This window comes from Macaca thibetana, chromosome X, assembly GCF_024542745.1.
Source record: "Macaca thibetana thibetana isolate TM-01 chromosome X, ASM2454274v1, whole genome shotgun sequence".
Lineage (NCBI taxonomy): Eukaryota > Metazoa > Chordata > Mammalia > Primates > Cercopithecidae > Macaca > Macaca thibetana.
Window position 1 is genome coordinate 104,731,197 of NC_065598.1, and position 14,238 is coordinate 104,745,434.

The following is a 14,238-nucleotide window of genomic DNA, read 5'->3' on the forward strand; positions in this document are numbered from 1 at the left end:
GGCAGCCTACTTTTCTTTCATGGACCCACACTATATCAATCTGGACAATTCAGGCTGAAAACAACCACGTAACAATCCAAGGTAATTTACGTAAGAGCAGAAGCTTTTTGACTAAATTACCCAGGTAATGGTAGATGTGTAAAGACGGTGCTAGGGACATTTCTTTTGGGAGACAGACAATTATATTATCCAATTCTATTGGCATTGTTAGTGTCATTAGAATATGGTGTGCTTAATACTCAAAGATTATTAAACATCTTTCTCTTTTATCTGTAAGAGGCCAGCCTTCAGATTTCAACATCCTGGAAAGGTAACTGAATTTTAGAGCTCAGAGGAAATGTTTAGATGGGGCACAGAACAGATATAACGATTGTTGCTTCTGGAAAACAAGGCAAAATGAAGTGCTTCTCATGATGTCATAATAGTATAGTTGTAAGCCAATATTTTTATGTAAAACAATGTGAGGATCAAAAATATGTTATTGAGAGCCAAGTGCTCCCAAAACTTATCTATTTTAAAGGCCAAAGACTGAACAAGGGGCAACACCCCAAACAAGAACATAATAGTAAATTCATTAATTTATTTTTTCACATTTTGTTTCTATTACCCAAGGCAACTGTCTAGGTAAAGCTTTCTACTCTGATTAACACTATGAATATCTAAAAGTGTGAGCCTGGTATTTTAGTGTAAAATATAAAACTAGTAATATATAGATATACTTGAATTCCTAACATCCTGCTGGACATCACTGCAATTTTCAGTCAGACTGTAAGACTCATTGTGTCCAGAAAGAAACTGGCAACCTGCTGCTCTCTCCCTTCCTCTTCCCACCCATTGATTTTACCTTATTATATTGAGTTCAGAGGATCTCCAACGTTTATTAGATCAGAATTTTGCTTTATTAGAGCTCGTGCTAAGACTCCTATTCCTCCCCTACACTGCATATATCAGAGATAAAATCTTGTCTATATATTGAGTTAGCAAGTGAAAAACCTCTTTTGAAGCCAGAAGAGAAATGTGGGAAGTATTATGTATACAACCTTCAGCTCACCTCAGGATTTGTTTTGTTTGCTTTTAGTGGTTTGAAAGGGTAAGTTTAGGGTTTGTGTGTGTGTGTGTGTGTGTGTGTGTGATTTTGAGGAGGGATGCCTTGGGGAAATATTTTAAGGATTCCAACATAAGAGTAACTGAATGGAAATTTTTACTTGACACCAGGGCCAATGAGCACTAAAGATCTTACCTACCGTTCAGTTTAACTTTCTTCCTCTACTGAACATAGTGCAAACATCACAGGATCGGGTCTTTGTATACAGAAGTATCACTGTAGATAATTTATAAGACAAAATGATAAACAAAACAATATTACAACGGGCCATCTACCTGGGTGTAGAAATGGTTCTGTTATGCTGAATGTTTTCTAATAGTGGCATTTTGCCAATAGAAGTCCTTACTTAAAGTGACAGATAATAACATTACCTGTTGAAGGCTAAGCACAATCGTTCATTGCTCTTTTCTTCTATCACTTGCCTATGCAAATTTTCTATTTAAAGACAGCTTCCTGTAGTATTTCTACAGAGCCTGGCTAAAGAATGAAAATGTGAGGTTAAGAGACTGACATGTAACCAGACAGTCTGAGAAAGCAGCATATATATACAGACTTCACTGGTTTGCAATTTTATTAAAGGAATCAGAGTAGGCTCCTACTAGTTGAAATTTCAAATTGCATAAGGATGGGCTAGAAAAATATTCTGGAGATAGGTGTCAACAGTTGGATTTATGAGTTAGTCACTGATTTTCTTCAGAAGTGAAAGACAGTGGAGGATGTACTTTCAAAAATAGAGGATTTTTAAGGCAGAATTTGGAAAGGGGAAGAGAGAAAGCTGGTTAGATAGATGAACAAAAGTTTAGAAAATGATCAGGATAAAAAAATCTTCCAAGTAACAGTTTCATCCCAAAGTAACAAAGGAGAATGGCAGTGTGAGTTTGTCCAGAGTGATGTCTCTTTGAACCTATGACAAAATCAGCTTCCCCTTAAGCTCTAATGCTAGAACTTTCCATTGAGAAAATGGAGGCTGGTGAGTGTCTTCAGCTCACAGCCACGGACTGCATGTGTCACATTCTTGGCCAGTCCTTGTAGGATGAAAAGAAATGAGAGATGGAAGCAAAGTGATGAGACAGTGAGCTTTTCAGATAAAGATAGTAAGATTCCATTCTTGACAGCAAGCAATTTGGGACTCAGTGCAGAGGTCTGAAGAGGAAATGTGTAAGGTGACCATGGTAATAAGAATGAAGAATTTTAACAGAAACATTTTGAGCCATTTCACATAGAGAACATGTATTGGATATGAAGGAGAAAAAACACAGTAGCAAAGAAATAATTAAAATATAGATAATGGCTTTAGTTGTTTAGACAAAGAAACAATGGAGGATAGGGAAACTGTAAAGGAAAATATTGAGATTTTGCAATGGCTTAAATCTTAATTATGCTTTAATTGTCCTTTATTGATGATAGAACAGGATGAGGCTCCTTAGGACTTCTTGCCCTTTCTCCTCATCCCAAGGAGAATTTAAAGCAGATATTCTGAAGCTGGAGCACATGAAATTCACAAGAGTGTTTATCAGGGGACCCATAAATTTGTAAGGAAAATATTTACATTTTCATTTTCACTAATCTCTAATTGAAATATAACATTTCCTTTAATTAGGAATGTAGGCAACAAACTGCAGTGGAATTAGCGATATGTGTAATTTGTTTTCAGTAATAATCATAAATATTTGTGTATTGTAGTTTTTATAGATATTTTGAAATATAGTTTATATTCATCACTATTTTGAAATTATAGTATTTATTAGACTTGTCCCTATGTCTTATTTAATGCATTAACAAATACATGTATTAATCATAAGTGTGTTTTATAGAATTTTATACTTTATTTCAATGTAATTGGGGTGCGACAGGATGAGTAGTTCCACTGAACCTCTCTCCAATTAAAATGGTGAAAAAAATATATAAAAATAACAAAAATTATGTAAAGCATCTGGAAACGGTCATAAGAGCAAACAGAAAATGAAGAAAAATGTATTCAAGAAAATCTGTGGAAATTTTCAAAGAAAGTCTGTGCTATTTGAACCAAGACTGCTCTTTCCCTCTGCCCTCTAAACTTAGCAAAGGGACATTCCATTCCAGGCTACTGCAGCGAAGGATGCAGGGTTCTCTCTCCCTGCAGCTCCCAGCCTGAGTGCTTATTTCCCAAGAAGACCAAGATGTCAGTGTTTTTCATCCTGCCTCAGTTGCCTGTTGCTGAGGCTAAGTCCTGGGCAGTGTAAAGAGATGGTGGCTCCTTTCTTCTATCCAGCTCACACTTGTAGAACAGAGACTCTATTTTGAACATGGCATGCTGAGAATACTGGAGCCTTGATGGCCCTTGCCCTGATTCATGAGGTGATGATTCCACAAGAAAAGAGGCAAGTCAACAGAACCTCAGTTACTACTACCTCTTCCACTGATCACTGAGCACTCAACTTCTAGGGTGGGGTGTCACTCAAAGAGAAGCTTACCACTGTTCCCACCTTAAGCTCAGGAGCCCATGCTCAGAGATTTTTCTGGGTAGGGGGAAGAAGCGGATCACAAAACATATAGCTCCTAATTTCTTTCCAAAGGAAGTGACTTCCTTTGCAACATAGAGTTTAAACCTAAAACCATGGAGGTCATAGAGAAGGGAATTGGGAAGAGATTTGTGGATTTAATGTTGATACAGCCTACACTCTAGTTCACCAAGTTTTAAGGAAATATGTGGGGAATAAGATAGTTGGGAGCAACCATCATGGGGTAAGAACAAATATCAAACACTGACTTCAGAAATCATTTTGATTAGAGTATTTGTAGAGAAATCTCTACCCCTAGGACATTTTTATAAATAATAGAGCAATCAACAGGCAATTAGTGGAGCATAACAACTGGGTATGGTCAGGAAAAGAACAGAAGAGAGCCTTACCTAACACTGATCACAGTGCGACTTTGAGGATACCCAAATCTCTGCCTCCCTACGGAGAAATATCAAAGATTTAATACTGTGGAGTCAGAAAACAGACTTCACTAAACTCTTTAAGGGAGGGTAGTAACAGGAGTTGCTACAATATCTTACCTAAAATGTTTCGTTTCCAATAAAAAATTATGAGGCAAGCAAAGAAATAGGAAAATATGACCCATGTGCCAGAAAAAAAGGAGGCAAAAAAAACTGCCTGTAAGAGTAACTACATGTTGAATTAACAGGAAAATGTTTCAAAGTAGTCATTATAAATATATTTACAGAACTAAAGGAAAGCTTAATTTAAAAAGTAAAGGAAGATGTGATGACATATTACATCCAAATAAAGAATATCAAAAAAGAAATAAAATTTTTCAAGAAGAATAAAGTTGAAATTCTGGAGTTGAATGGTAGAATAACTAAAATAAAAAGACATTTTCATAATTGGCTCAAAAATAGATTTGAGCTGTCAAAATAAAGAATTTGAAAACTTCAAAATTTATGACAGATCAACAGAGATAACGCAAGCCAAATAACAAGAGAAGAGTGGAGGAAAATAAACAAAACTTCAGAGAAATATGAGATACTATGAAGCGTACCAACATACACATAAAAGGAATGCCAGAAGAAGAGCAGAGAGAGAAAAAGCAGAAAATATTTGAAGAAATGATGGCTGAAAACTTCTCAAATTTATTTAAATGTAATAATCTATACATTCAGAAAGCTTGATGATCTCAAAGTAGGATAAATGCCAAAAGACTCACAAACAGATATATCATAGTAAAAGTGCTGAAAGTCAAAGACAAGGAAAAAATCTTGAAATCAGTAAGAGGAAAACAACACATCACTTATAAGAAGAACCCCAATAAGATCAACAGCTGACTTATTGTCAGAAACATTGGAGACCTGCAGGTAGTGAGTTAACATATTCAAAGTGTTAAAAAAAAAAAAACTGTCAACCAAGATTCCTATATTCAACAAAGCCATTATTTCAAAACTAAATATTAAATACTTTCCCAGATAAACAAAACTGAGAGAATTTCTGCCAACAGAATTGCCTTACAAGAAATGCTAAAGGAAACAAAGCTTTTTTTCTTTAGTAAGAAAAGATATTAAAGGCTGAAATACTTTAAAAGCAAGTGATTCCAGATATTTATCAGAATTCACATGAGCAAACAATGCCAGTAAAGTTAATTATGCAATTATTAAAAATGCTATTAATATATTTCTTTCTCTTTTCTTCTTTCAACTGATTTAAAAAGCAGTTGTTTAAAATAATATGTATGCAATGATTTGTTGGGCCTATAACATATAGAAATGTAATATTTATGTAATATATTTACCAATAACAGTACAATGGAGGAGAATGAGAGAAAAAGCTGTAATAGGCTAAACAAATGACAATAGGTGGTAAAGCAATAACTATAACAATGTATAGTTAGGTTTGTACCATTGATAGATATGGTAACAATAACAGATATAGTAGCAATAATACCATAAGAGCTATATAGGTGTAATATATATATTATATATAATATATTATACATATATTATATATAGTATATATTGTATATAATATGTATTATATATATATAATTAGAATCAAGCCAGTATAAATATGAAACTAATTTTGATAACTTAAAATGTATATGGCAAACCCTAGCACAACGGCTAAAACAATATAAAAATGTTCTCACTCATAGGTGGGAATTGAACAATGAGATCACTTGGACACAGGAAGGGGAACATCACACACCAGGGCCTATTGTGGGGAGGGGGAAGGGGGGAGGGATAGCATTAGGAGATATACCTAATGTAAATGACGAGTTAATGGGTGCAGCACACCAACATGGCACATGTATACATATGTAACAAACGTGCATGTTGTGCACATGTACCCTAAAACTTAAAGTATAATAATAAAAAAAATAGTAAAACTATAATCTATAAAATTAAAATGCTACACACAAAAAAATTTCTCAATGAAAAGCTGTAAAGAAGGAATAGAAGGGAAAAAGTCATGAGGCAAAAAGTAAGTTGACAGAGCTAAATCAAGAAAAAGCAACAATAACATTAAATGTAAATAGACTGAAAATTCTAATGATAAGGCACCATTGTCAAATTGGATTTATGATAAAACATGACCCAAATGGATGGTGTCTACGTGAAACCCACTTTAGATTCAAAGATAAAACAGATTGAAAGTAAAACTATGGAAAAGATATATAACCCAAACAGTAACCAAAGGAAAACTAGAGTGGCTATACTAATACCACAAAAAATAGACTTTAAACAAAAAATACTATTTGAGATAAACAGCGGCATTTTATAATGAAAAATGTGTCAATTCATCAGGAACACATAGCAATTATGAAAACATATACATTAGAAATAACAGCATGAAGATACATGAAGCAAAAACTGACAGAAATAAAGGGAAAAATGGACAATTCAACAATAGTTGGAGATTTCAACACCTCACTTTTATAACAGGTAGAATAACTAGAAAGAGATCAATGAGAAGATACAAGACTTGAACAAACAATAAACCAACTAGATCTAACTGATATCTGCAGAACACTCCACCAAATGACATAAAATACGTTATTCTCAAGTGCACATGGAACATTCTCCAGGATAGACCATATTCTAGGTCATAAAATAAACCTAAACAAATGTATAAGTATAAAAATAATACAAAATATGTTCTCTGATCATAGTGGAATGGAATTAGGAGTAATAAAGGGAAAATTTTGGAAAATAAATATATGCAGAAATGAATAGCACACTCTTAAACAACCAATAGGTCAAAGAAGAAATCAAAAGGGAAATAAGAAAACATTCTGACATGAATGAAAATCAAGGCTCAAAATACCAATATTTATGAGATGCAGTACAAGCAATTCTTAGGGTGAAACTTATAGCTTTAAAATGCCTACAATAAGAAAGAAAAAAAAAATCTCAAAAAATGACACACAAAAAAGCACTTAACAAAATCCAACATTCTTTAATGATAAAAACCAATCAACAAACTGAAAATAGGAGAAAACCTGATGTATTTTCTTCTTACACTGTGTTGCTGCAGATTCTTAAAAGGACCTTTCTAGTACTATTTTGGCTTGTGGACGGCTGTTTATGTTTGCTTTCTTGTCAGGAAATAGAGACTAGTATCTCCTATTCCTTGGTGATATCTCATCTAAGTTGAGAAAAGGAGCTTTCTCAACCTGATAAAGGTAACTTTCTCAAACTGATAAATGTGCTGTATGAAAAACCCACAGCTAATGTCATCTTTAATGGTGAAAGACTAGATGATTCCCCCTGAAGAACAGGAGTAAGACAGGATGTCCACTCTTGACAGTTGTATCAACATTATAATGGAGGTCCTAGCTAGGGCAATTAGGGAAGAAAAAGAAATAAAGCGCATTCAGATTGAAAAGGAAGAGGTCAAATTATGTTTATTCACAAGTTATGTAATCCTGTATATAGAAATTTTTAAGGAATCCACTTAAAAAGCTATTAGAAACTAAAAATGAGTTCATCAAGTTTACAGGATACCAGATTAATCCATAAAAATCAATTGTATGTCTATATGTTTGCAATAAACAATCTAAAAACTAAATAAAAAGCAATTTTTCACAATATTATCAAAAATAATGAAATACTTAGTAATTAACAAATATGGTGCAAAACTCATACTCTAAAAACCACTAAGTATTGTTGAGTTTTTTCTTTAAGATTTTTACAGAATATCTAAGTAAATGGAAAAAATATCCAATGATCTACAGATTCAATCTAATCCCCATCAAAAGCCCAGCTGAATTCTCTGTGAAACTGGCAAGCTGATTCTAAACTCTGCCAAGCAACCCAGAACAGCAAAAACTATCCTGAATAAGAAGAATAAGGTAGGATTCACAATTCCTAATTTAAAACTTTACTATAAAGCCTTAGTAATGAAGACAATGTGGCACTAACACAAAAATAAAAACAGATTAATGGAATAGACTTTAGTGTCTGGAAATAAGCTCATGCATATATGATCAACTGATTGTTGGCAAAGATGCCAAGATTATTCATTAGAAATAAGAATAATCTTGCCAGGCACAGTGGCTCACACCTGTAATCCCAGCACTTTGGGAGGCCGAGGTGGGCAGATCACTTGAGGTCAGGAGTTGGAGACCAGTCTGGCCAACATGGTGAAGCCCCATCTCTACTAAAAATACAAAAATTTGCCGAGCATGGTGTCCCATGCCTGTAATCTCAGTTACTCAGCAGGCTGCGACAGGAGAATTGCCAGAACCCAGGAGATGAGGGTTGCAGTGAGCCAAGATCACACCACTGCACTAGAGCCTAGGTGACAGAGCGAGGTTCTCTCTCTCTCAAAAAAAAAAAAAAAAAAAAAAAAAATATATATATATATATATATATATATATATAATTATAAAAAGAAAAATCTTTTTCATCATGAATTAATTTTTTGTATAAGGTGTAAGAAAGAGGTCCAGTTTCAGTTCTCTGCATATGGCTAGCCAGTTTTCCCAATACCATTTATTAAATAGGGAATCCTTTCTGCATTGCTTCTTTTCATCAGGTTTGTCAAAGATCAAATGGTTGTAGATGTGTGACATTATTTCTGAGTCCTGTGTTCTGTTCCATTGGTCTATATATCTGTTTTGGTACCACTACCATGTTGTTTTTGTTACTGTATCCTTGTAGTATAGTTTGAAGTTAGGTAGTGTGATGCCTCCAGCTTTGTTCTTTTTGCTTAGGATTATCTTGGCTATACGGACTCTTAAAACTAACTCAAGATGGATTAAAGACTTAAACATAAGACCTAAAACCATAAAAACCCTAGAAGAAAACCTAAACTTTACCATTCAGGATATAAGCATGGGCAAAGACTTCATGACTAAAACACCAAAAGCAATGGCAACAAAAGCCAAAATAGACAAATGGGATCTAATTAAACAAAAGAGCTTCTGCACAGCAAAAGAAACTATCATCAGAGTGAACAGGCAACCTGCAGAATAGGAGAACATATTTTAAATCTACCCATCTAACAAAGGGCTAATATCCAGAATCTACAAAGAACTTAAACAAATTTACAGGAAAAAAACAAATAACCCTATCTAAAAGTGGGCAAAGGATATGAACAGACACTTCTCAACAGAAGACGTTAATGTGGCCAACAAACATATGGAAAAAAAGCTCATCTTCACTGGTCATTAGAGAAATGCAAATCAAAACCACAAGGAGATACCATTAAAAAGTCAGGAAACAACAGATGCTGGAGAGGATGTGAAGGAATAAGAATGCTTTTACATTGTTGGTAGGAGTGTAAATTACTTCTACAATTGTGGAAGACAGTGTGGTGATTCCTCAAGGATCTAGAACCAGAAATACCATTTGACCCAGCAATCCCATTACTGTGTATACACCCAAAGGATTATAGATCATTCTACTATAAAGACACATGCACAAGTATGTTTATTGCAACACTATTCACATTCACAATGACTTGGAAGCAACCCAAATGCCCATCAGTGATAGACTGGATAAAGAAAATGTGGCACATATAAACTATGGAATACTATGCAGCCATAAAAAAGGATGAGTTCATGTCCTTTACAGGGACATGGATGAAACTGGAAATCATTTTTCTCAGCAAACTAACACAGGAACAGAAAACCAAGCACCAAATGTTCTCATAAGTGGAAGTTGAACAATGAGAACACATGGACACAGGGAGGAAAACATCACACACCAGGGCCTGTCAGGGGGTGGAAGCTTAGGAGAGGGATAGCATTTGGAGAAATACCTAATGTAGATGATGGCTTGATGGGTGCAGCAAACCACCATGGCACGTGTATACCTATGTAACAAACCTGCATGTTCTGTACATATATCCCAGAACTTATAGTATAATAAAAAAAAAATTATCTTTTCAACAAATGGTACAGGGACAATATTCAAAATAATGAATTTGGATGCGTATTGACATGGAATGAATCACAGACCTAAATGAAAGAATGAAAACTATACAACCCTTAGAAGAATACAAAGGGGTAAATATGACCTTGTGTTTCACAAAAGATTATTAAATGTATGAGAACAAAAGATGAGTAAAAAGAAAAAATAAATTAGACTTCACTAGAACTAAACTATTTTGTGTTTCAAAGGATATCAACAAGAAAGTGAAAAGGCAACTCACAGAAGGATGAAAACATTTGCATAGCATGTATCTAATAAAGGACTTGTAACTCAAAAATATAATGAATATTTAAAATTAAGTAATAAAAAGATAAATAACGATTAAAATGGACAAATAAAAAGATAAACAAAGTTCACACATCTTTTTCCAGACTACTGAAAAAAAGGGAAAAGATGCAAATAAATAAAATCAGAGATGAACAAAAGACATTACAACTGACAAGGAAGATATTCAAAGAATCATTAGTGGCTACTATGATTCTATATATCAATAAATTGAAAAATCTAGAGAAAATGGACAAATTTCTAGACACATACAACCTACCAAGATTAAACCATGAAGAAATCCAAAACCTGAACAAATCACTAACAAATAACAAGATTGAAGCTGTAATAAAAAGTCTCCCAATAAAGAAAAGCCTGGGACCCAATGGCTTCACTGCTGAATTCTACTAAACATTTAAAGAACTAATAACAATCCTACACAAACTGTTACAAAAACCAGAGAAAGAGGGAATATTTCTGAATGTATTCTCCAAGAACAGTATCACCCTGATACCTAAACCAAAGACATAAAAGAAAACACTTTTACACTGTTGGTGGGACTGTAAACTAGTTCAGCCATTGTGGAAGACACTGTGGTGATTCCTCAAGGATCTAGAACTAGAAATACCATTTGACCCAGCCATCCCATTACTGGGAATATACCCAAAGGATTATAAATCATGCTGCTATAAAGACACGTGCACACGTATGTTTATTGTGGCACTATTCACGAAAGCAAAGACATGGAACCAACCCAGATGTCCATCAATGACAGACTGGATTAAGAAAATGTGGCACATATACACCATGGAATATTATGCAGCCATAGAAAGGATGAGTTCATGTCCTTTGTAGGGACATGGATGCAGCTGGAAACCATCATTCTCAGCAAACCATTGCAAGAACAGAAAACCAAACACTGCATGTTCTCACTCATAGGTGGGAATTGAACAATAAGAACATTAGGACACAGGAAGGGGAACATCACACACCGGGGCCTATTGTGGGGTTGGGGGAGTGGGGAGGGATAACATTAGGAGATATACCTAATGTAAATGGTGAGTTAATGGGTGCAGCACACCAACATGGCACATGTATACATATGTAACAAACCTGCACGTTGTGCACATGTACCCTAGAACTTAAAGTATAATAAAAAAGACAAAAAAGCTGACAAAGCATTTTTTAAGAAAAACGTGGATATATACAAGGAAATAAAATACTACATTTGCTTTAAAAAAAGAAAAAAGAAAACTACAGGTCAATATCTCTCAGGAATATTGATGCAGAAATATTCAACAAAATACCAGCAAATTGAATTCAATGATACATTAAAAATACCATTCATTATGACCAAGTGGGCTTTATCACAGGGATGCAAAGATGGTTCAACATACACAAATCAATCAATGAGATATATCATATCAACAAAAAACACAAAAAACCATCTGATCATTTAAATTAATGCTGAAAATAATTCTGAAGAAGCATTTAATAAAATTCAGTATCCTTTCATGAAAAAACTCTCAAAAAACTGGGAATAAAAGGGAAATACCTCAACATAATAAAAGCCATATACAACAAACCCACAGCTAGTATCATGCTGAAAGGGAAAAAACGGAAAGCCTTGCCTGTAAGATCTGGAACAAGATAAGGATGCCCCCTTTCTTTCTTTCTTTCTTTTCTTTCTTTCTCTCTCTCTCTCTTTCTTTCCTTTTTTTCTTTTTTCTTTTCTTTTTTCTTTTCTTTCTTTCTTTCTTTCCTTTCTTTCTTTCCTTTCTTTCCTTCTTTCCTTTCTTTCTTTCCTTTCTTTTCTTCTTTCCTTTCATTCTTTCCTTCTTTCCTTTCTTTCTTTCTTTCCTTCCTTTCTTTTTTCCTTTCTTTCTTTCTTTCCTTTCTTTCATTCCTTCCTTTCTTTCCTTCCTTCCTTTCTTTCCTTTTCTTTCTTTCCTTTCTTTCCTTTCTTTTTTCTTTTTCTTTTCTTTTCTTTTCTTTGTTTCTTTCCTTTTCTTTCTTTCTTTCTTTCTTTTCTTTTCTTTTCTTTTATTTCTTTCTTACTTTGCTTTTCTTTCTTTCTTTCTTTCTCTCTCTCCTTTCTTATTTTATTTATTTATTTATTTATTTATTTATTTATTTGCATGGTTTTATTCTGTCACCCAGGCTGGAGTGCAGTGGCACAATCTTGGCTCACTGCAACCTCTGCCTCCCAGGTGCAAATGATTCTCCCACCTCAGCCTCCTAGTATCTGGAATTACATGTGTGTACCACCATGCCTGACTACTGTAATTCAACATAGTACTGGAAGTACTAGCTAATGCAATGAGACAAGAGAAAGAAATAAAGAGTATCCAAACAGAAATGGAAGAAATCAAACAATTCTTGTTTGCAGATTATATGATCTTATATTTGGAAAACCTAAAAAATTCACCAAATAACTATGAAAACTGATAAACAAAGTCAGTTAAGTTGCAGGATAGAAAATCAACATACAAAAATCAGTAGCATTTTTATATACCAACAGTGAACAATTTGAAAATAAAATTAAAATAATCCCATTTACAATAGCTACAAATAAAATAAAATTGCTAGGAATTAACTTAACCAAATAAATGAAAGATTTCTACAATGAAAATTGTAAAACACTGATAAAAGAAATGGAAGAGAACAGCAAAAAATGGAAAGAGAGTTCATGTTCATGGGTTGGAAGAATCAATATTGTTAAATATCCATACTACGCAAAGTAATCTATAGATTCAAATGCAACCCCTGTCAAAATACTAATGACATTCTTGACAGAAATAGAAATCACAATGTTAAAATTTATATAGAACCACAAAAGACCCAGAATGGCCAAAGCTATCCTGAACAAAAAGTAAAAAAATTGGGAAAACACATTACCTGATTTCAAATGTATTGTGGAGTTATAATAACCAAAACAGCATGGTACTGGCATAATTACAGACACATACACCAATGAAACAGAATAGAGAACCCAGAAACAAATCCACACACCTATAGTGAATTTATTTTCAACAAAGATGCCAAGAACATACACTAAGAAAAAAGATAATCTCTTCAATAAGTGGTGCTGGGAAAACTGGATATCCACATGCAGAGGAATGAGACTAGACCTTTATCTCTTGCCATACAAGAAATTAAATTAAAGTGGACTAAACACTTAAATCTAAGACCTCAGACAATGAAACTCCTAGAAGAAAACATTGGAGAAACTCTCCAGGACATTGGTCTGGGCAAAAATTTCTTAAGTAATACACCATAAGCACAGGCAACCAAAGCAAAAATGGACAAACAAGATCATATCAAGTTAAAAAGCTTCTGCACAGTGAAAGAAACAGTCAGCAAAGTGATGAGACAACCCACAGAATTGGAGTAAATATTTGCAAACTACCCATCTGAAAAGGGATTAATAACCAGAATATATAAGGACCTCAAACACTCTATAGGAAAAAAATCTAATAATTCAATTTAAAAAAATGGTCAAATGATTTGAATAGGCAATTCTCAAAAGAAGACATAAAATGGCAAACAGGCATATAAATAGGTGCTTAACATTATTGGTCATGAGAGAAATGCAATTCAAAACTGCAGGGAGATATCATCTCACCCCAGTTAACATGGCTTATATCCAAAAGACAGGCAATAACAAATGCTGGGGAGGATGTGGAGAAAAGGGAACTCTCATACACTGTTGATGGGAATGTAAAGTATTACAACCACTATGGAGAACAGTTTGGAGTTTCATCAAAAAAACTGAAAATAAAGCCACCATATGATCCAGCAAACCCACTGCTGGGTATATATCCAAAAGAAGGGCAATCATTATATCAAAGAGATATCTGCACTCCCATGTTTGTTGCAGCACTATTCACAATAGCCAAAATTTGGAGAAAACCTAAGTGTCCATCAACAGATAAATGGATAAAGGAAATGTAAATAT